This window comes from Ursus americanus, chromosome 14 (genome assembly GCF_024610735.1).
Source record: "Ursus americanus isolate L20-20 chromosome 14, mUrsAme1.1.p, whole genome shotgun sequence".
Classification (NCBI taxonomy): Eukaryota; Metazoa; Chordata; class Mammalia; order Carnivora; family Ursidae; genus Ursus; species Ursus americanus.
The window spans coordinates 16,574,772-16,596,535 of record NC_142140.1 but is presented as its reverse complement, the minus strand read 5'-3'; the positions used below and the strand labels follow the sequence as shown (position 1 = coordinate 16,596,535).

The 21,764-nt window shown below is 37.3% G+C and overlaps 1 protein-coding gene and 1 non-coding gene across 5 annotated transcripts in view; one reads left to right on the top strand and one right to left on the bottom strand.

Annotated features, from left to right (window-relative positions):
* The window catches only part of CHL1 (cell adhesion molecule L1 like), a 205,432-nt gene that overhangs the window by 81,913 nt on the left and 101,755 nt on the right, over positions 1-21,764 (top strand). The window lies entirely within an intron of this gene.
* LOC123799247 (U6 spliceosomal RNA) lies at positions 7,335-7,441 on the bottom strand. Its single transcript, XR_006781533.1, has one exon. It is a non-coding gene; the product is annotated as a U6 spliceosomal RNA (small nuclear RNA).

Below are 21,764 nucleotides of genomic sequence, written 5' to 3'. Positions count from 1 at the left end.
TCCAGTGACTCCATTTTCTTTGACCATGAGGTTTAAATAAGAGGTAATAGCAAGAAGAATGGGAGTCCCAAGGGAAACCTCGTGCCTGGAAGGGTTGTTATACATTGATCTGGGAAGGACTTCCATAGCATCATGGAGGTTAAAGATGATGGACTCTGGTCCAATTCCAGACTATCCCACTTATCAGCTGTAGACTTGTTAAAATGACTTATCTTCTCTGTACATGCATTATCTCATCTGAAAGTTGGAGATATTAACTTATAGGGTTGTTATTATTAAGATTAAATGAATTGCTTGTAAAGTTCCTCAAACAGTGCTTGGCACATAGTATTTGTTATACAGTGTTTCTTACATATATAGTCATTTTAGGAAATCACTTACTATATATGCTAACTGCTCACTGATCTTAAAGAATGTATTGAGCATCTGCTTGGAAATTGAAGGGTATTATTTGATAATTAAGGTATTCACAGTTACTAGAATTAGATGATAATGTCCACATGCTAGGATCATAAAGGAATTCTGGAGAAAATTTTTATTGAAAAAAAGCAAAATAAAGAACCAGGAGTTAGCCTCTAGTGCCCAGATTGTGAAACCAGAGTTAATGGTCTGTATCTGTATACACACATAACATTAATACACTTAATTTGTCTGTTGGCAGAAGAACATAGCATTGAATCCCACGTAATTTCTGGTTCTCAACCACATTTATAGTCACGTGTTCCTTTTATTCTTTTCAGGACTAACAATTGCTTGCATTTCAAGCTATAATCACTGTACTTGTGATTTCTCTTACCATATACTGTGAAAATTATGCAAAAAAGTGGCATTCATAACTCGCATGCTGTTTTTATATTAGGAATTCAAAGAAAATAAATACCTTGTTTATGTGACTTTATTTCTTTTTTTTTTTTTAAGATTTTATTTATTTATTTGACAGAGATAGAGACAGCCATCGAGAGAGGGAACACAAGCAAGAGAGGGAACACAAGCAGGGGGAGTGGGAGAGGGAGAAGCAGGCTCATAGCAGAGGAGCCTGACGTGGGGCTCGATCCCACAACTCCGGGATCACACCCTGAGCCGAAGGCCGGCGCTTAACCGCTGTGCCACCCAGGCGCCCCTCTGTGACTTTATTTCTAAGTGCTAAATTTGCCTGTTCTTCCTTTTTCTCTGTTTGCTCATTTCCTCATATTATCTTTGACGTGACATTTGGAATTGATATAGAAAAGGCAATTAACTCAGAAGTCAGTAAAGTAGGCCTGTGACACATTTATTTATTATGTGATGCAAATGTTTTGCTTTGCTCTTTTAACATCTATCTTTTCTATAACAAAGAGTTTTACAGTTACTGTTTCCAGATTTTACATTTTTGCATGTAACATAATTATAAGATTTAGTTACAGTGTGGGCATTAGTGTTTTAATTTGCATGGTACAGCCAGTGTGTGTGTGTGTGTGTGTGTGTGTGTGTGTGTGTGTGCACGTGCGCGCACGCTTCCACGCTCACATGCCTGCGCACGTGTGTGCTTCGAAAAACCATGGTTGCGCCAGTACTTCCTCCGCTCATGACTGAAACCCTTGTTCTAATTCAAGGAAGAAATAAAGAGCTCTTCAAAATTATAATAATGGATACTTTATTCATCTTCTCTGTGGAAATTAGTCCAGGAAGTAAATTAAAGTTACAAGAGTATCCAAAACAGAATTATTTTTGCTTGACTGCCACGTTATTTGAGCCCCACCTTCTACAATTTTAACTTTCTACACATTTTCTCAGGGGACGGTTTTTTCTTACGGCCCTTAGGAGATCCCACTGAAATCATTTACTAGATGTCGCAGTTCCTCCCACAATCCCCACTGTGCTAAGTGGCAACGATTCTGGAAGCTGTCATGTTTGGAAAATACCATGATACCACGAGTTAATTTCATACCTGTCATGAGATCTTTGCATGAGATCCCAGGGGGCCTTTCAGTGTGTCACAGTACCGCAAGCCATTCGTTAGTTCCTTTCAAAGCAATGACCCATGGCCAAGAGATCTTGTCGCAACACATGGCGACACCTGTCACCAGGTTTTGTGATTGGCATAAAGTTAACCTGTTTTCCTCTTTGATTTGCTGCTTTTTTATAATATCCATAAAAAGAATGAGAAGAAGTTGTATTTGGAAACAATTTATTGTCACTTACAAGAAGCGTAATGTTAGATTTGGGATACTGGAGCTAATGAATAGAGATACACACACAGTTATTCAATCGAGGTAATATTCTCTGAAGTTCTGAATGGTGGTCTGCAAATTTCAAACAGGAAAATGTTTCAGTATTTGAACTTCATCAAGGATTGGAACAAAGCAAGAAATGATGTTATTTTGAATTTTGTTGTGGAAGTAAAATCCAGGAAGCTTGAGTTTCGGATACAAGCTTGCCCATGGTTTTCAGTGGTTTCAAGCAACTTGAGATTCCTCTGATTTCTCTCCGTATTTCTCATGCCCAGATCTTACTACTATTATGGAGGCATGCACAAAATGGACTTATAGAATAACAACATTTAGAATTATGACAAATACCTGAGAAAAACAGGTTAATGGCGTTTAGCCTTTAGATCCTTAGCAATTTATCAATTACTTGTAAGGATAAGACAGGGAAGAAAATAGGCAACCACTTATCTGTGCCTTTCCACCTCACTGAAACAGTAAAACCCTTTTGATCAAATTATTTTTCTATGGAGAAAATATTTGGTTCTGTGCATTACCATATTTTTTTTATCTTCTTTTACATCTTTAACTTCTTAAAATGTATAGCTGTTATCTTTCCCTTTTCTTGATTAAGTTAACTGCTTCTTAGATTCTGGGAGTTTTACTATCCAAATATAATAAAGAAAAAGATGAATTTTAGTCCCCCCCCCCCCTTTTTTCTCTCTACCAATTCTAAGGACTAAATGGTGTTCTCCAATCTGGACTGGTTGCTCTGTATTCTGGAGTAATCAATTTTTCCTGGCATTTCTTAAATGGTCTTTATTATTCAGTGAATTCCCTTTGGAAGTATAAACATTAGTCCTTGTTGTATGGCTTTAGAAATTGATAGCTGCTGTTCTCAAAGGATGGTAGACTTGGGATGATTGAAAGTGCAGAGCAAAGAGCTGAACTAAAACAATGGAATCAGGGGAAGATGGTACTAGAGACAAAGAGACAAGAGGACAGCAATTGTGAAATAATCTGAAGTAGGGATTGGGGATTTAAAGCCTGCTTAGACTTGATTAATAGATGCTGTAAAAATGAAATGCTGAGCCAAGGGAAAAAAAATGCACTTGAAAAGTCCCTTGAAAATGTGTTAATGCCTTTACTTGGCAAGCAGGTTTTTTTTTTTTTTTTTTTCCCCATACTGAGTGTAAAACCATTGCCTGAAAATATAGATTTTTTTTTCCCCCGCACTGTCCAGTGTTGTTGTTGTTGTTGTTTTAAATGCTGATTATGGTTATGTTGGAATAAAATCAGGTTTCTACTAGACAAAAAGAAAACAAAAAAGAAAAAAAAAGATCTATACTTACACTGTATTGGTCTTAAGGCATATCTTTGCTAAGTCAGGATCAAGATAAGATGTAAAAATAAAATACATGTTTAAAAATGTTATTGGTAAACTAAAGGTATTTATTTTCAAGCCAGAAACATCGATGGCAGTTTGTACCTAAAAGAATGGGAGATTTTGTAGGGGATGTTCAAGAGACTGTGGTGTTGGCATGGCTGGTATCCAAACCGTTTTCCAACAACGTACGTCTAGAAAATTGAAAAGCATTCTTCTTAAAAAAAGAAAATAATTTGTGGCAAATCATTTTATTATTAAGAACAAACTGAGGACCTACAAAATAATTTAGGTAAGCATTAAAATGCTGAAACATTTTTATTACTGATAAAGCTGATTCATAACTGCTTCTGGTATTTTTACTACACGTGAGCAGGATCTAACAAAGACACCTGAATCTGTTTAAAGGCAAGCACTTAAGAAGCGGCACTAGGATAAAGAGTCAGGAGGTTTCACTACTATAAACCATCAACTTGGCTACAATCAAGTAAATCACTTTTTTATATGAGGAGTCAGTGAAGGGTAGAGGGATGAACTAGAACTTCTGTTTGTTGGTTAGATGTTTAGTTCAATACATATGTTTAATAAATACTCTTCAGAGTACTAGAACGGAAACCTTTCCTCCCTGGTTTTATGAGTTAACTATTAGCAAGTGCCCCTGTCAACATCCCCCCCCACACACACACACATTATTGGCTAGATAATTTTCCAATTAACAATATCACGATCTCTAACCCAGTTGTTCTCAGCTGGGTCGCTTTTGTACCCCGCCCCCCTGAACACCTGACAATGTATAGAGATATTTTTGATTGTCATGACTTGGGGGGAAGGGTGCCACTGTCATCTCCTGGATAGAGGTCAGTGCTCCTCCTAAAAATCCTAGAAGGAACAGGATATCCTCTCAGAACAAAAATTTATTCAGTCTAAAATGTGAATAATGTTCATGGCGAGAAAATCTGCAACCATTTTAGGTAACTTAATCTCCCTGGTTTCTAGGTATTTCGGAATTATTTCTTTTTCTACTTCTATACCCCCAAGAAATTGCCTAGGAACTTGGGAATTTACATGAATCGAGTGCAGTAGAAAGGGACTCCTACATAAGTATTCATTCTTGTGCTAGCTTGCAGTTCCTTGCTTGCCTTCAGGACAGTGCTTTGCCATTAGCATTTAATGTCAGTCACCCAATTATGACCACTACTTCTTATAAATTATGAGACTGGTAAAATTGTGATCAGGCTGGTTCTCCTGGATTACCAGGGTCCCAAGACACTCCCTTTTTTTTTTTTTTTTAATGTTTTTTTATTATATTATGTTAGTCACCATACAGTACATCTCTGGTTTCTGATGCAAAGTTCGATGATTCATTAGTTGTGTGTAACACCCAGTGCACCATGCAATACGTGCCCTCCTTACTACCTATCACCAGTCTATCCCATTCCCCCACCCCCCTCCCCTCTGAAGCCCTCAGTTTGTTTCCCAGAGTCCATAGTCTCTCATGCTTCATTCCCCCTTCTGGTTACCCCCCCTTTCTTTATCCCTTTCTTCCCCTACCGATCTTCCTAGTTGTTATGTTCCATAGATGAGAGAAATCATATGATAATTGTCTTTCTCTGCTTGACTTATTTCACTTAGCATTATCTCCTCCAGTGCTGTCCATGTTGCAGCAAATGTTGAGAACTCGTTCTTTCTGATAGCTGAGTAATATTCCATTGTATATATGGACCACATCTTAATCCAGTCATCTGTTGAAGGGCATCTCGGCTCCTTCCACAGTTTAACTATTGTGGACAATGCTGCTATGAACATTGGGATGCATATGGCCCTTCTCTTCACTACGTCTGTATCTTTGGGGTAAACACCCAGTATTGCAATGGCTGGGTCATAGGGTAGCTCAATTTTTAACTTTTTAAGGGACCTCCACACTGTTTTCCGGAGTGGCTGCACCAACCTGCATTCCCACCAACAATGTAGGAGGGACCAAGACCCTCCCTTTTTTATTGTCCACCTCAAGTCTTGTTCATGCTGTTAGGCCTCTGTTGAGTCTTGGTGACATCATCTATCCAACTCATCACTGGAGTCCTATGATGGTTAGTTTTATGTGTCAACTTGTCTGGACCACACTGTCCAGATATTTTGTCAAACATTATTCTAGGTGTTTCTGTAAGGGTATGTTTTTGGATGAGATTAATTTAGATTACTGGACATTGAGTAAAGCAGATCTCCTTCTGTGATATGGGTGGGCCTCATCCAATTGGTTGAGGCCCTCAGAGAACAGAGTATAACCTCCCCAAATGAAGAAGAAATATCCCAGCAGACTGTCTTTGGAATCAATTGTCATTCTTCACTGATTCTCCAGCTTGCTAGTCTATCCTGCAGATTTTTGATTTAACAGGTCTCCACAACTGTGTGAGATAATTCCTTAAAAGAAAGAAGAAACCTCTTTCCTTCTCTTTTTTTCTTTCTCTGTCTCTGAGTGTGTGTGTGTGTGTGTGTGTGTGTACGTTTATATACAGATAGATATCGATACACACGCACACACACCCTGTTGTTTCTGTGGAGAATTCTTACTAATAAAGGTCTGTTTCATCTTGATACAGTGGCCCTGTGGCTTTTATCTTCAGCGATTCCTATGCTCTCCCACAGAAGTCCATGGAAACTTCTGGACCTCTCCAAGCCTTCCACTTCCTTGTTGATCTTCTGCATAGTTGTTCTATCCATTATTGAAAATGAGGTATTGGTCTTCAGCTGTTTACTATTAAATTGCCTGTCTCTTCCTTCAATTTTGTCAGTTTTGGTCTTGTGTATTTGAGGGCTGTGTTTTTAGGTAAACTTATGTTTGTAATCGTTATATCTTCCTCACTGACTTTTTAGCATTATAAAATGTCCCTTGTTGTCTCTAGTAACTTTTTTTTCTTAAAGTCTATTTTGTCTAATGGTAGTATAGCCATCCGAGATCTGTTTTGGTCACTTTTTCCAAGGCATACATATTTTTTCCATCCTTTTACATTCATCCTGTAAACATCTTTGAACCCTAAGTTTTTCACTTCTAGGCAGCATCTAGTTGCATCATTTTATTTAAACTATTCTGGCAATCTCTCTTTTTATTAAAGTATTAAATCTATTTACATTTAATGTAATTACTGATATGATGGATTTGACATCTATTATTTTCCTTTTTTCCTTATATATATACATTTTTTGTTTTTCTGTTACTCTTCTTTCATTTTAAATATTTTTCTAGCGTATCATTTTCTATCCCTTGTTTCTTTCTCTGTTTTTTTTTTTTTTTTTTTTCTTAGTGGTTACCCTGAGGATTACAATTGGCATCTTACTTAAAACAATCTGGTTCATATAAATCCTAACCTAACTGAATAGTGTAGAAGCTTTGGTACAGTATATCCATTACCTCCTCGTCCTTTGTGCTGTAATTGTCATACAAATTACATCTTTGTGCCATTGCTTTTAATCATATAGGAGAAGAAGAGAATTACAAGAAATACATATATACACGTCTTTTATATCTTTGTTTACTAGTGTTCTTTATTTTTTCTGTGTAAGTTTCAGGTGAATGTCTAGTTTCCTCTTATTTCAGGTTGAAGGATTTACTTTAATGTTTTTTGTAGGGCAGATAGGCTAGCCACAAATTCTCTCTGTTTTTGCTTATCTGGGAATGTATTAATTTCCTCTTAATTTTAAAGGATAGTTTTCCTAGACATTGAAATCTTGGTTGAGCATTAACACTTTGAATATGTTATCACACTAAAAAATATAGAAAAGACTTTATGGATTTGCATTTCATCATTATACAAGGGCCATGGTGTTCTTCTCTACATCATTCCAATTTTAGTATATGTGCTAGTAAAGCAAGCACTTTGGATCCCTCCACACTATGATAGAAATGAAGAAGACTTGGAGGAAGCAACCTCTGTCCTTCTCTTAATATAAATCCTGCCTTCGCTACATCTCACCTATTTCATGGACATACTGCATCCATAGAATGCAGCACCTCTTCTAGGAAACAAAATATTTTTATTTTCCATCCAGTGATCTAAGTATAAGCCCCACTCTTTAGGGCTCTGATTGTTTTCTAACCACCTCTGCTCAAACTCTTTCTTTGATTTCAGTTTTCTTCTTCCTCACGTACTACAGAACCATTCCTTCCACATAGTTAATACAGATCTCACTGGACACAGTGATTTTCATTTATGGGAAGGAGACACATGCCTTTCATTTGAAGGAAGGCATTATTATATTTATTTCACAGCACACTTAACTAAACCCTGGTGACTAGTTCTCACTTATAGCCATTCTGTTCACAAATGTCATTAGCATTAAGGAGGGCATGTGATGTAATGAGCACTGGATGTTATATACAAATGATGAATCAATGAACTCTATCTCTGAAACTAATAATACACTATATGTTAATTAATTGAATTTAAATTTAAAAATGTGATTAGCATTTAATGCCAAAATTACCATATAGTCTCTCCCCAGTGTTAATTGTATCTTATTACGTAGCCCAATATTTTACTATTTAAAAAAAGAACAGGGGTGCCTGGGTGGCTCAGTTGGTTAAGCGTCTGCCTTCTGCTCAGGTCATGATCCCAGGGTCCTGGAATCAAACCCCACATCAGGCTCCCTGCTCAGTGGGGAGTCTGCTTCTCCTTCTGTCTGCCTGCCACTCCTCCTGCTTGTGTGCTCTCTCTGTGTGTCAAATATATAATTAAAATCTTGAAAAAAAAATAAAATAAAAAAATAAAAAGAACAAATTCTATGGATGCATGATTAGATGATAGCAAGAGGATTCGTTTCCTGCAATTAGCCATCACATGGTTTTAGTCCTACACTGTGTTGGGATTATCTTTCTATTTATGTGTGCATATATCTGTCTATGAGGTATCTGTTCATCTGTCCTTCCATCTATCAGTCTAGCCAGCCAACCATCTATTTGTAAATCTGTTTGTAATATATTTATAACATGTCTTTTTCTTCACAGGAATTCAATATTAGCATGTGGTATTTGTGTAATAAATATGTGTTAAATTAAATATGTATTAGGAGTAAAAAATAGTAGAAAGCGTTGGCATTATTAAACGTTGGACTGGATAATTCCTTTTTTTAGAAGACTATCCTGTGCAATGTTGGATCCTTCGCAGCAGCATCCCTGACCTCCCAGTGGATGGTTGCCTGTATTACCTTCCCAGTTGTGACAATCACAAAGCCTCTCCAGACATTGTGAAATGACCCTGTGGAGGGAAAATCCCTCCCTCTGTCATCCAGATGAGAATTACTGGTAGAAAGGCATTTTTCCCCTTCTTTTATCATAATATGCATATTCGTGAAAATCACTGTTTAACAAAGACGAATAATGGGGCTAATTGTTTGATGAATTAATGTATTTACATCATGTTTTCCAGGTATTCATTCTCTCACTCATTGACTCATCTACTCAAATCATTCAGTTAGCATTTATTGTATACCTATTATGTGCCAGGTACTGTACTAGGAGTAGCTTTTATCTATATTAGGGAAATATAAGTCCCTGCCCTTATGGGGCTTACCAACTTTGAAAATAACCGGAGGGGGTGAGGGGAGAACAAATAATTAAATGAAAGATATCACTGGCAAGTGTTTTGTTGATAATCACGCACGAAGTTGTAAGGCAATGACTGGGGTTACACTGGATTAGTGGACTAGCAAGGACTCTGAGGTGTCATTTCATTTGAGCACTGAGTAGTAAGAGGACATCAAGGTAAAGAAGTGAATGAATTATTTATTCATGTTGACTTATTTTTTATGGCACACAAACTTTGTTATGAGTGTAAAGAGGTGAGCATTGTCTGGCATATTGACGTACTTCCCTACCTGTATATATGAACAACACTGAAGTATTTGTGTGGAAATCATCAGGACTCATTCCAAACTAATTCCAAAGTCCAGCAAATTTTATAATGAGAGTATATAGTCCTACCAATGTAATTCTGTTCACTGCTTTAAGGATACCATGAAAAGTGGACCATAAAAGCCAAATGTGAGGTATGAAGGCCTTTAAATGTCCCATGTGTCAAGAACTAGGAGTTATTAAGAGAACACAACACATATCATTTCTACCTTCATAACATATCACTGAGGAGACGGGCATGACCAGAGAAAGCTACTCAAAGGAAAATCCTGACCTGATATATTTAAAAGAAAGAGGAGAAATGATATTTATCTTAAGAATGGCTCCTCTCAGGGCACCTGGGTGGCTTAGTCAGTTAAGTGTCCGACTCTTGGTTTTGGCTCAGATCATGATCCCATAGGTCTTGGGATCAAGCCCCACTTCGAGTTCCGTGCTCAGCTCGGAGTATGATTAAGATTCTCTCCCTCTGCTCCTTCCCCCACCCCCATTCACACGTGCACACACTCACTCACTCACTCTCTCAAATAAGTTTAAAAAAAAAAAAAAGTATGTCTCCTCTCTCTAACTTCAGTAGATTCAAAGACATTACTCAGACCTTTCTAATTTTTCTGTAAATTCAAATTGGATTGAGATACCCATTTTAAGGTGGGCATAACAATGAATAAGCTGATTTGTAATATGGATAATTACATGCATTTGTGGTAGTGGGGGAAAATCCCTATAAACTTCTGAGTATTTAGATTCATTTATAATTTCATTGGTAGTAGATAATGATATTAAATATAAAATACTGCAGGGCCTATGCTGTCATTCTTTGACCAATCACAATAATATAGTTTGCTTTTTATGCTCATGAATGTTTTCTGTATAAATAGAAATCCTGAGTAAACCATTTGGCATATACTTGTATTTTAAAAGCAGATTTACTTACTGGAAGTAAAAGGCTGTTCACAAGCATGATTGAAATATTAATTAGAATAAGGGTTTCATTATCAGGTCTTCACCTTTTATGCTAGATTCTGGATCAAGTCAAAACTGCAGCTGCAAGCCACACATCCTGATGAAAGGCAGAGTTCTATGAAAGGAGAGAGAGGAATTACAAAATAAGGTAGTTCTCATTTGATGAAGACATCATTACAGCTGAGTGACTTGGGCATTTCAGTGAACTTTGAAGAAGTCCCACCATTTTCTTTACAACTATCATGGGCCTTTAAAAAGCGGTGTCACCAGAGAAGCCAAAGTAGATTTTTTATACTGCTATTACGTAATTGAGTACAAAATTCAGTACAGTGAGATGAGATGAATACAGGGACCCAGAGAAGGTGATGATTTCAGTTCTTTCCTCAATATTCCTTTCTCACATAGTTGAAAATCTCTAACGTCCAACTGTGCTCTGGGGTGCTAGCCCGTCTCCCCCACAGCTCTGTAATCTTGGACAGGTTATTTACACTCTACCTCAGTTTACTTAGCTGTAAAATGTGGATAATAACCCTTGTCTTCTACGGTTGTTGTGAGGATTAAATGCAATACGATATGCAACATACGTATAACATAGCCATTGCTTGATAAATAATGGCTTTATTATTAGCAATATTTATTGCCTCCAAAAATAGCTCAAAAACAATTACAATCACAAAAACCCCAGGATTTTCCCTTGCTTCTGTGGTCACTGCTGATAATGAACACATTGTGACTCTGCATTGGTGTTTGAGGTAGAAAGAAAAACAGTTGCAGTGAGAGGGGAGCTGTGTTTCGAGTCTTGGGATGCTTTCGTTCAGCTTCCACCGGTATGATTGCCTCTGGTAGTTTTTCCCTCCCACGTTTATAACTGAACGTAATTAGAATAAACAACAAAACTCATAGCGAAGATAATTTATATAGTTCATCACACCCCCCCTTTTCATAATTCTGGTTTCAACTTAGATATTTCCATCTAAGGAAGGCCTTCCTGAGTCCCCTTTCTGAGATAGCCACACGCACCCCGTGCTGGATTATAGCACCCGGCTGGTCTTCTGCTTGGCACTTAACCACAACCACTTTTTTTTTTTTTTTAATTTGTCTTTTCTTTTTCCCATCATTGAAATGTAAATTTTAATAGGTCAGTGACAAAGTATATGTTCTTCACTCTGGCTTTGGACACATACAGACACTCGGTGTATAGTAGGTGCTGCTGATCTTCTCCTTCAAACCATAATTCTCCCCTGCCAGATTTACATCTTGCATTGCCTTCTCATGCTCTCTTGTATATACTTGTGCAAGCTACTGAGGCATATGTGTGGTAGTAACTTGTTGCAGTGGGAATGTGCTTCAGGAAAGATGCAGGAACCATCTCTTTGTGATCTTAGAAACAATCCTAAAATGTCATCTACAGAGATTGTAAGTGCCAGTCTTTGATTTGATCTAATTAACCCTTTAGATTATATTTATAACACATGGAACTAACTGGATTTAATAAGATTATTGGTGTCCTTTAGCTTGCTTTTTCAACTTGGATTCTGCCTGAATTATTTCCTCCTCAGTACACAGAACAAAACAAACTAAATTAAGGTGCCCAAGTCAATACATTTAATACAATTTAGTATATTTTCCACCAGAAAGTTGGTTAGTACTTCAAGATTTAACTTTCAGGGGCACCTTGGTGGCTCAGTCATTAGGTGTCTGCCTTTGGCTCAGGGCGTGATCCCAGGGGCCTGGGATCTAGCCTTGCATCTGGCTCCCTGCTCTGCTGGGAGCCTGCTTCTTCCTCTCCCACTCCCCCTGCTTGTGTTCCCTCTCGCTGGCTGTCTCTCTCTCTGTCAAATAAATAAATAAAATCTTAAAAAAAAAAAAAAAGATGTAACCTTCATTTTCCATTAGAGGATGACAGTTTATCTAGTATCTCCTTTCTCTAAGTCCAGTCATCATGTTTGATTCTTGGAAATTTCAGATGCCAAACACATGTAGAATTTACATACACAATTTATATACATACACATACCCAGTTTACATACACATGTATACAGTTTATGATACAGCCATAAGGTAATTAGCAATTGGTTATAGTTTGCTGCTAATGAGGTCAAGGGTACAGATTTACTGTTCCTTTGAGTCTGTTTCTTGGCCCAGTTCCATTTCTACAGATTTTACCCTGACCCCTGGGCTGCGGTTTCACAAATGCTGTTTTTCACTGGAGGGAGACATGGAGGGATGTGAGTGGTTCCCTGCCAACTCCACACCTCTACTGGTCAAGGCTCTCAGCATTCTCCTGACAAATGGCATGTGTGTGGTGTGTTTTATCTTTGTATTCCCTTTATGTCGGGCTTTGTCCACAGGGATGGACATTAAAAGTTTTTAAATCAACAGGACCAGGAATATCATCTTTATAGAGAGAAAACAGCTTATTATTCAACATAGTTTGAGACAAGCTTGATTGTGAAACTGAGAAGTATTTAATAATTATGTTTCTTATATTCCATCCTTTTGAAAACCTTTAATCAATATCTCTTCCATCAGAAAACAGATCAAATGACGCAGTGAAGTGTGATCTAGGGGAAAATGTGTGAATTAGAAGCCTTGGATTCAAGCAAAAAAACCCAAACCAAACCAAACCAACAAACAAAAACCCCTGAAAACACAGATAGACAAATCATAGATAGATAGATAGATAGATAGATAGATAGATAGATAGATAGATATAGATAGATAGATAGACAGACACATTTATTTTTGTTTTAATTTCTTGGTCTTCTTTAAGAAAACACTGTTCTTCATTTAAAAGGGAGTTGTGGCACAAATGTACAAATAATACTTTGGGGATTAAAAATGCACTTGCTGCAAAATATATTTCTTTTTTTCCCTAAAGACATGAAAACTTGGTATCCTATTTAATTCTGTAAATGTACTTATTAATAATGTTAATCTTTGATTTTTTTTGCTTAACATTCTTTTATGGATTAAGATAAATGGTTTTATTCTGAAACTTAGAAATATGAGAGACGTTATAAAATCTAAAAACAAAAACGTTTACAGCTGATGCTCATTATTCATGGTAGTAATATTCTACAAAGTTGTCACAAATACTAAGTGAATGCTGAACCTTGGCTCCTAGGGGAAATACAGGGTTAGGTTTCTGTTAGCTTCTGGTCACACCATTTTAGTCAACTGATCAATTCATAGCCTTTTTTAAAGTATGTTTTTGTTTAATGATACCTTATTTAATGTATATTGTTTTATTCATGAATATTGCACTCAGTGCCAACAGCACTATAACTCTTTCCTGAATGAAACTTAATACAGCTGTTTTCTGCACAAGACATATCACAGCTTTGTTGCACTTAAGAATGCCAGGCAATGCTCCAGCAATTTGCTTTTAAACAGCAAGCTCTTTTAAATAGCAAAATCACCAATGAAAGGCATAAAAGTGAGAAAAACAAAATAGACTGTGGAAAGGACATTCACATGCAATATGAGAATTGAAAGAAGAAGGTGGAGAATCGCCATGTTTAACTTCAGCTGAAACAGGTGTTAGGCAACTCAAATTTTCCCATGCTCTGTACATGTTTGTGTGACCTCAAAAGCGCTGTGAGTACTGATTTTGGCGGAGCAAGTTAACTTCAGCAACTAGGTAAATTTATACATATGGCATTTGCAAATAAGGAGGACCAGCTGTATAAGCATTTTAGGTTAGAACAGAGAAGACTAGATGCTCTTAATCACTTAATGAACCAACTAAACACCTTGGTTTAGGATATCCTTTCTTCTCTTGATTTCTTATTGGCTTATTTCAGTGTCAAATTCTAATTAGTTATTCCTGCCTAACACAATTTGGGAAGGAGCCAGGTCTTCCTCACTCTCTACTTCCAACCCCTGGCCTATACCTGGAATACAGTAGGCATTCAGTTAAATCTTTTCAGGGATTGTACAAACCCCTTCCCTCATTTGTAAGAGGAATTTTGTGGAATCACTGTGAACATCAAATGCCATTAAGATGAGTACAGCTGTAAGCACACACAAAAATGTTAGCTATGATGATAGTTGTAATTATTTTTAATAATACAGTAATTCTCATATTAATTTATAAATGATATTTTATGGTTTCATACATTAATATAGGACCTTTGTAAAAGGGGGATTGTCTGTTTAATACATGTTTGAGATACAATAATGAACTAGTGGCTCCCTTAAGGCAAGGGCAGGAGAAAAGATTTGTTAACAAATGAAACTGTTAATTTTGCAGTTAACAAAGAATGACTTTTGAATATTTTCATCCCCTGGAAATATAAAATGTGAACTTATAACAGTATCAGACACATCAGCCTAATTCTGTTTCCTTATTTTTATAGATATATTTACCTGCATCTTTTCATTTTTGTGGTCAGTTGCAAAAGAAATTGATGAAGGAAACTATACAGTTTTCCTCATGTTGATTTTGGTTTTGTTTTTTATTCTTTGTTCCTCAGAGGCAATTAAATATCCAGCAGTAGGAAGAAGCCTTACTACCCTGGCCATACACTTGGTTTTCTTGTAACAACACTTTTAGGACCATCAGTATAAATTCACAATAGAAAAAATTTGGTTCATATAAGCAGTTATGTAAGAAAAATTCTGAACATTGGTAAATGCAATTAATAGTATATAATTGCTCTTCAAATAAGAGATTTTTAAAGGATACCTTTTTCTTCTTTTTTGAAATATTGACTGATCCATATTTGCACTGGCTGCCTTAGAAGTGTTTGGTCTGTGCTTTCTCAAAATGATTGTCAGCAAGCATAATGAGCCTTGGACCCATCCGGTAGCTTTGCTAACATATGTCTGCGGAAGGATTTTTAACATCCTGCTGACTGTGCTGGTCCTGTCGAGCCTCGCAGCAGGAAAATTGTCTTCTGCAGCTCAGCTTATGAATATAACCTTTGCATGTTGGAAATACTCCTTCAGAGGCAGGATTTGTACTTACGCCTTGAATCCAAGGGCGTATTTTGATATCAGTGTTAAACAGGAGAAAGAGCTGCCAGTGGTTCACCTTGCCCTTTTTATTATGTTAAAACTATCTGTTATCAGTGTCTCATTCTCTGTTGCATTTACTACTGTGTATAAGCTCTGGAAATGATGAAGGTGTTCCTTGCAAATTCACATTCTAGAAATGCTGACTCTGTATTTTAAGTACTGTAAACATATCTAAGTGGTAGACATGATAATTTTCACTAAAAATGCTTTAAATCAGGACCATAAAGGTTGTGCTGTTACCCCAAACAGGGCAGCCGTGGCTTGAATGGGGATCTAATCTTTTAGGTACCGAGGGGCTAACTATGGTAAGTGCACATATTTAATCACAAAGTTTTGCTTGCCTCTACCAAAGACTTATTTAATTTGCTTTTTTACTTAGGGAAATCAGGAATCTGCTTGTATAGGCATTTAGTATATCCTTTTAAAATAATTATTTTCTAAATATAAAAGTGTAGTATATTAGAAACACGGTCTATAGCACTACAGTGGAAATTAATCTAGCCAACATAATTAGTCAGTTTGATTCCCCATGCCCCAAGAGGTAAATCTTGTTAGGGGGAAAAATTGGTGTTTTAACCTAAATGAAGTACCAATGCTTTTTAATGATTATTATTAACCTGATTTATGGGTTTATGGTAAAACCAAATGTTTATTGATTGTTTGGGTATAAATATATAGATACAGCACAGTGCTTTAGGTTAGTTTAGAAAATAAATATTGTATTTCCTCTAAGTAATGAATTATTATGCAGTTATTAACGTTTAGAAATGCTGAGAAAGAAACTATCAAAGGAAAACTTGCTTAGCTAGGAAAGACGGATTCTCAACCAGCTGGATACTTCCCTGTTTTTCTGAAAAAATAAACAAATGTAAAACAAACAAACCAAAAAAAGAAAAACCCATAAAACCAAACCAAAACAAACAAAAAACCCCCAATACCCATGGAATAGTTATTCAGAAATCAAAGGTCAAGCAGAATACAGTCTAATGTTTGTCGAGATGCTGGTGAATGTCCTGCATCTTTCACCCCTGTGCTCCTGTCAAAGCTTCCAAATTATGATTCTGGGACACTGTGACTTGAAGATGTCATTGAATACATTTGTGTGTGTTATAGTGTGCTTCCTAATGCTATTGTGTGGAAAGGCTATAAAAGATTTTTAACAATAAAGGTTAGAATCACACGGATTTTTTGTGAGTCTTAACTAGAAAAATAAATTAATCAGAACTCATATTACTCATGTAATATCTAATTGCATGTTCTTAAAAAATGGGTTACATATTGAATGATATTTGAAAACAAGGATCACATACAAAAGACAATTTATTGTTGAAAATGGCACATTTTCATTATTTTTTATGGCTGGATAATATTCCTGTGTGTGTGCACGTGTGTGTGTGTGTGTGTGTATGTGTGTATGTGTGCATTATCCATTCGTTCAATGATATATACTTGGGTTGTTTCTGGGTCTTGGCTATTGTAAATAATACTGCAGTGAACATGGGGGTGATTATATTCTTCTTCTTCTGAAAATGAAATTATTATATTAACAAAAGTAGACTACAGTGAAAATTAGCATAGTCAACGTAATTAATAAATTGAATTCACCACATCCTAGAATGGAATGTATTTTCACCTTCAGAAGTGAAGTTAACCAGGATTCAGCTTTCAGACTACTCACTGTGAAAATGCATGATAATATATGCCTAACTGGCATAAAATTGCAGGTCATTAATTTATTCCTTTTTATTGATTTAATAAACATTTATGGAATGCTTGTCGTGTGCCAGACACTGTCATGCCATTCTAAGATATTTTAGATTACTTATTATTGTAATTATACTTACTAAAATGTTAATTTATAGACAGAACTTTGGCTTTTTTTTTTCTTCCTTCCACTCCTCCCACCCTTCCTCCCTCCCTCATTCCTTTTCTCTCCTTCCCTTTTTGTTTCCTTCTTTTTTGATTTCTTTTCTGTTTGCCATAAATATGATTCTACTAATTCATTTCTGTTTATAGGACACAATTTGTCTTCCAGTCCTCCTTCTACAGCTAACGGGGTGTAGAGACAAAGCTGGACTTCACTTATTTAGGGAGGGGCTATTAGAATAATAAGGAGCTAAAGGTCCTGCAGAATTACTTTCCTTACATAAACAATTACCATACCAAAACGGTTAGGGTAGAAGTCAAAGAGCAAACACCATTTAATTTGTGAGAGTTTCTAGTGCTCCAAAAGCACAGAAGGAGCAGCTGCTTAAACATGACTTGCCCTTTGACTAAGGGGCAAAGGCACTGAATGGGACTTACATGGGTAAGACTTAAACAAAAGTGATACCACCACCACCACCACCACTACCACCACCACCAAAAACGTATTAAAAAGTAGCTTGAAGTGAGAAAGAGATCATGGATGCAGAATTATCCATTGCTTTTTTCTTTGAAAGTGTGGATGTGGAAAAATAATTTTCCCTCTGCTCTTCTAGGTTCTTGACTGAAAACCCTTGTAATAAAAGATTAACAGGAGAAAAAAAACAAAAATAAGTTTAATAACATGTATACCTTCTGTGTGTATGGGAGATACTAAGTAACTCTCCAAAATGGTCCAAGCCATCACCTTAAGTACCTTCTTTCCATTAAAGCAAAAGAAGATGTTGGGGGAAAAGGGGAGGCTTAATATGGAAGGTTACCAAGAAAAGCATAGTAAACAAGGGTAAGGTTGTTATGTAGATTTATGTCATAGCCTTCTTATTGAGAAGAGCAGCTTTTTTTTTTTTTTTTTAAGATTTTATTTATTTGACAGAGAGACACAGAAAGAGAGGGAACACAGCAGGGGTAGTGGGAGAGGGAGAAGCAGGCTTCTCGCTGAGCAGGGAGCCCGATGCGGGATCGATCCCAGGACACTGAGCCGAAGGCAGACGCTTAATGACTGAGCCACCCAGGTGCCCCTGAGAAGAGCTTCTAAATATAGAGTCATCCCCCCTTCCTTCCTGGTACAGACAGAAAGACACCCTTACAAATGGAGATTGCCCTTATAAATGTTAATGTCTTTTACAAAAGGATAACTCCAAGTTTCTCATGTGCCTGTTGTTCCTTAAAGATAATAAGCCTAAAATAATGCTTTTGCCCCTGAGGAATATTTTAGCTGGAAATTTCTACTGCTTTTCAAAAGTAACACTTTTTTTTTTTTCTTCTGTTCTGAATCATCCACTTCTACCAGGGTCCCTAAATAAAAAATGTAAAGGAAAATGTTAGGCCTATTCTAAAACAATGAAAAATAAATTATCTGCCTTTGGGTATGCAATTTGAATTGGAAGTATTATAATGTCAATGAAGCACAATTTGCTAAGCAAATGAAAAAGGCGGATAAAGCAAAGCCATGACTTTGCTTTTCTTTTGTGCTTCCTTTACGATGAACTATTTGCTACTTACCAAATGTCAGGCCACTTATCTAGTGAAGAAGTATGTTCTGTTCCACTGATTCCACACTTATGTTTTAAGAAATGATTGTAAGTGGGTTTATAAAATCATCAGTAACTCTTAATTCTCTCTCATTTGATATGTGTTTAGAAGATAGAGCCATAGCATGCCTCCTTCCTGGGGGAGGATGGGAATCAGAATCATAGCATAACTCTCCCCAAGGAAATACTCTTCTAATTTCCATTCAACGTTTCATCTTTTTTTCTTTTTTAATCTTGTATGTGGTAAGGAGTTTCACCTCTTCTTCGTGAATGCTGCATTTTATGTAGCATACTATTTGGAATAGTTTCTTGTTGTCTCAGCTGAAACTTATATTTTAACATCCCATTATGCACTTAATACTTAACTGATAAATACTTAGTTGGTTTTTCTCCAAATTGTAAATTATTCCTGGCCTATCACTGGGTTAAGATTTGTACTCAAATATATAGATTTTTGTATCTTTTATAGATACCGCAAGTGACAAAAACTTAACTCAAGCTACTTAATATTAAATACAGAATTCACTATGTCATATATGAAAACTATGTGAAAATATAGGTCGACCTGGCCTTAGAGATACCTGGTACTGATGAGGTTCAGGTGAGGTTCAGTGGGGTGGAGTCCAGAGTCGACGACCAAGAAGAATTCTTGAGACGTCTTTGGTGCAAAATGGTGGTTTATTAGGGGCGCCTGGGTGGCACAGCGGTTAAGCCTCTGCCTTCGGCTCAGGGCGTGATCCCGGTGTTATGGGATCGAGCCCCACATCAGGCTCCTCCGCTATGAGCCTGCTTCTTCCTCTCCCACTCCCCCTGCCTGTGTTCCCTCTCTCGCTGGCTGTCTCTATCTCTGTCAAATAAATAAATAAAATCTTAAAAAAAATGGTGGTTTATTAAAGCACAGGGATAGGACCTGTGGGCAGAAAGAGCTGCCCCCCATGGGGTTGTGAGGAATGGCCTATTTTATACCCTCAAGTGGGGAGGGAACTAGAGATAGCGTAAGTCTCTAAGGAATTTTGGAAGCAAGGTCTCCAGGACCTTGAGGGGGCTAGCTACTGTTGGGAAAGGGTCATTTATTACCGTCTAATAAAACCTTAGTCATGAGACCCTTCAGATGTATATCGGGGGGCCATATTGTTGGGGGATGATTGCCAACACGTATCTTGGGGGGGGTAGAGATAAAGGAATTTTTATACGTACAGGATCTTGGTGGAGGGGAGGGACTCAGGCTAGGGCTGCCTTTTGCCCCCAGCAAAGTATTAATATCGAGGCAGCTGAATTCCTAGAGGAATGTCACCATGCCTGTTTCAAGGACTCGACAATGGGCTGTAGGTAGTAAGGACTGTTTCTTTGTCCTTTAGGGCAGCCAGTAGTGCCTGAGGAATGTCACATACATCCCATGGGGGGTGGGGTGCAGGGTGTCGGCTTCTGTCCTCAGCTTGCCTTCCGTTCCCTCATCAGTACTAGGACTCAAATCTCATACCCATCTCTGCTTCTCTTTGTGTGACTGGGGCCCGAGGGTGTAAGAGCACCTGCCTCCAGAGGTCCCAAACAGACAAGGTCGGCCATGCACCACTGACAAAATCCAAAAGCAGAGAGAAAAGTGATGGTGAAGCAAGAAAGGGATTATTTTAGTGAGGCCAACACCAGGAAGATAGTTGGACTAAAGACTCAAAGGCTGTATCCAAAGTGCTGAAAGTACTTCTAGGTTCATATAGGGAAAATGTGGACCAGTGGTCGGTAGATGCTGCATTTGGGTGGTAAGGGTCAGGTCAATCATTGTTTCGGGGTCAGTCATGCAGAGTATTGCTTGAGGGGGTAGTTTAGGTTCCCATCATGGGATGATTTTTTCCTTGGGTCTTTTGCCAGAGTTAAACAATAAGCTAGAAAGAAGAACTTAGAACACACGAAACAAAACAAAACAAAAAAACATACAGCTGAGGTAAAATGAAGGTGGCTGACGTCCTCTTTCATTTGTGTACATTTCTTTTCTTTCTTTTTTTCCTTTCCTCTTTTCTTCTCTCTTCTTTTCTCATTTACTTCTCCATGAGTTGAGAACCATGGTCATTGGCAATTTCTGACTCATGCTTTCACAGATTCATGATCACAAAGGAAAAGAGAGTAAAAATTCTTACGGAATCGTTTCACATTTGGGTCACAGGTTCATCTCTTGGACCTGTCATGGTGACCTGGAGAGGTTAGAGGTTGTAAGTGAGCCCACCTTAGACCATGAACCCGCACCTGGGACAAAATCTGTGGGAAGCTATTTTAAAAATGAGAGGAGAGGTGGGAGGCAGACATATGATAGTTTTCTACCCTACCAAGAACATAATGCTGTAAGGGGGAAAACACAGACTTAAATTAGAGCAGAGCAGTTAAACCGATGCACATGAGTTTTGTTGTTGTTGTTGTTGTTTAGGTTTCTTGAAATATAAATTCACATGATAGTGAATTCAGGGGAATAGGGTGAAATGATAGGAAGCATGGAGAGGAGAGAATGTGCATTAGAGAAGAATTAAAAGAAATGTGGGAGATGTGGAAATTCATATGTGAGTAGGGCATAGATTGGAAAGGTATCAAGTGAAAGGTCTATAACAGAGTCCTAGTTAGAGGATGGGGAAATAAATATGAAGTAGAGTATCAGAGATAATGAGAGAAAAGGATCAAAGAATGACATGGGTACAAGAATAGAGGAAGAGAAAGGATCGGAAAAGTGTAATTGGTGGTGAGAAAATTAAAGGGCTATTATCATCATTATTAATAATAATATTAATGTTATCTTTGCATTTGCTCTTTTTTTGTCAAATAGAACATTTTGGCTTTATAAGGAGGCATATTGCAATTTGAGAATTGTG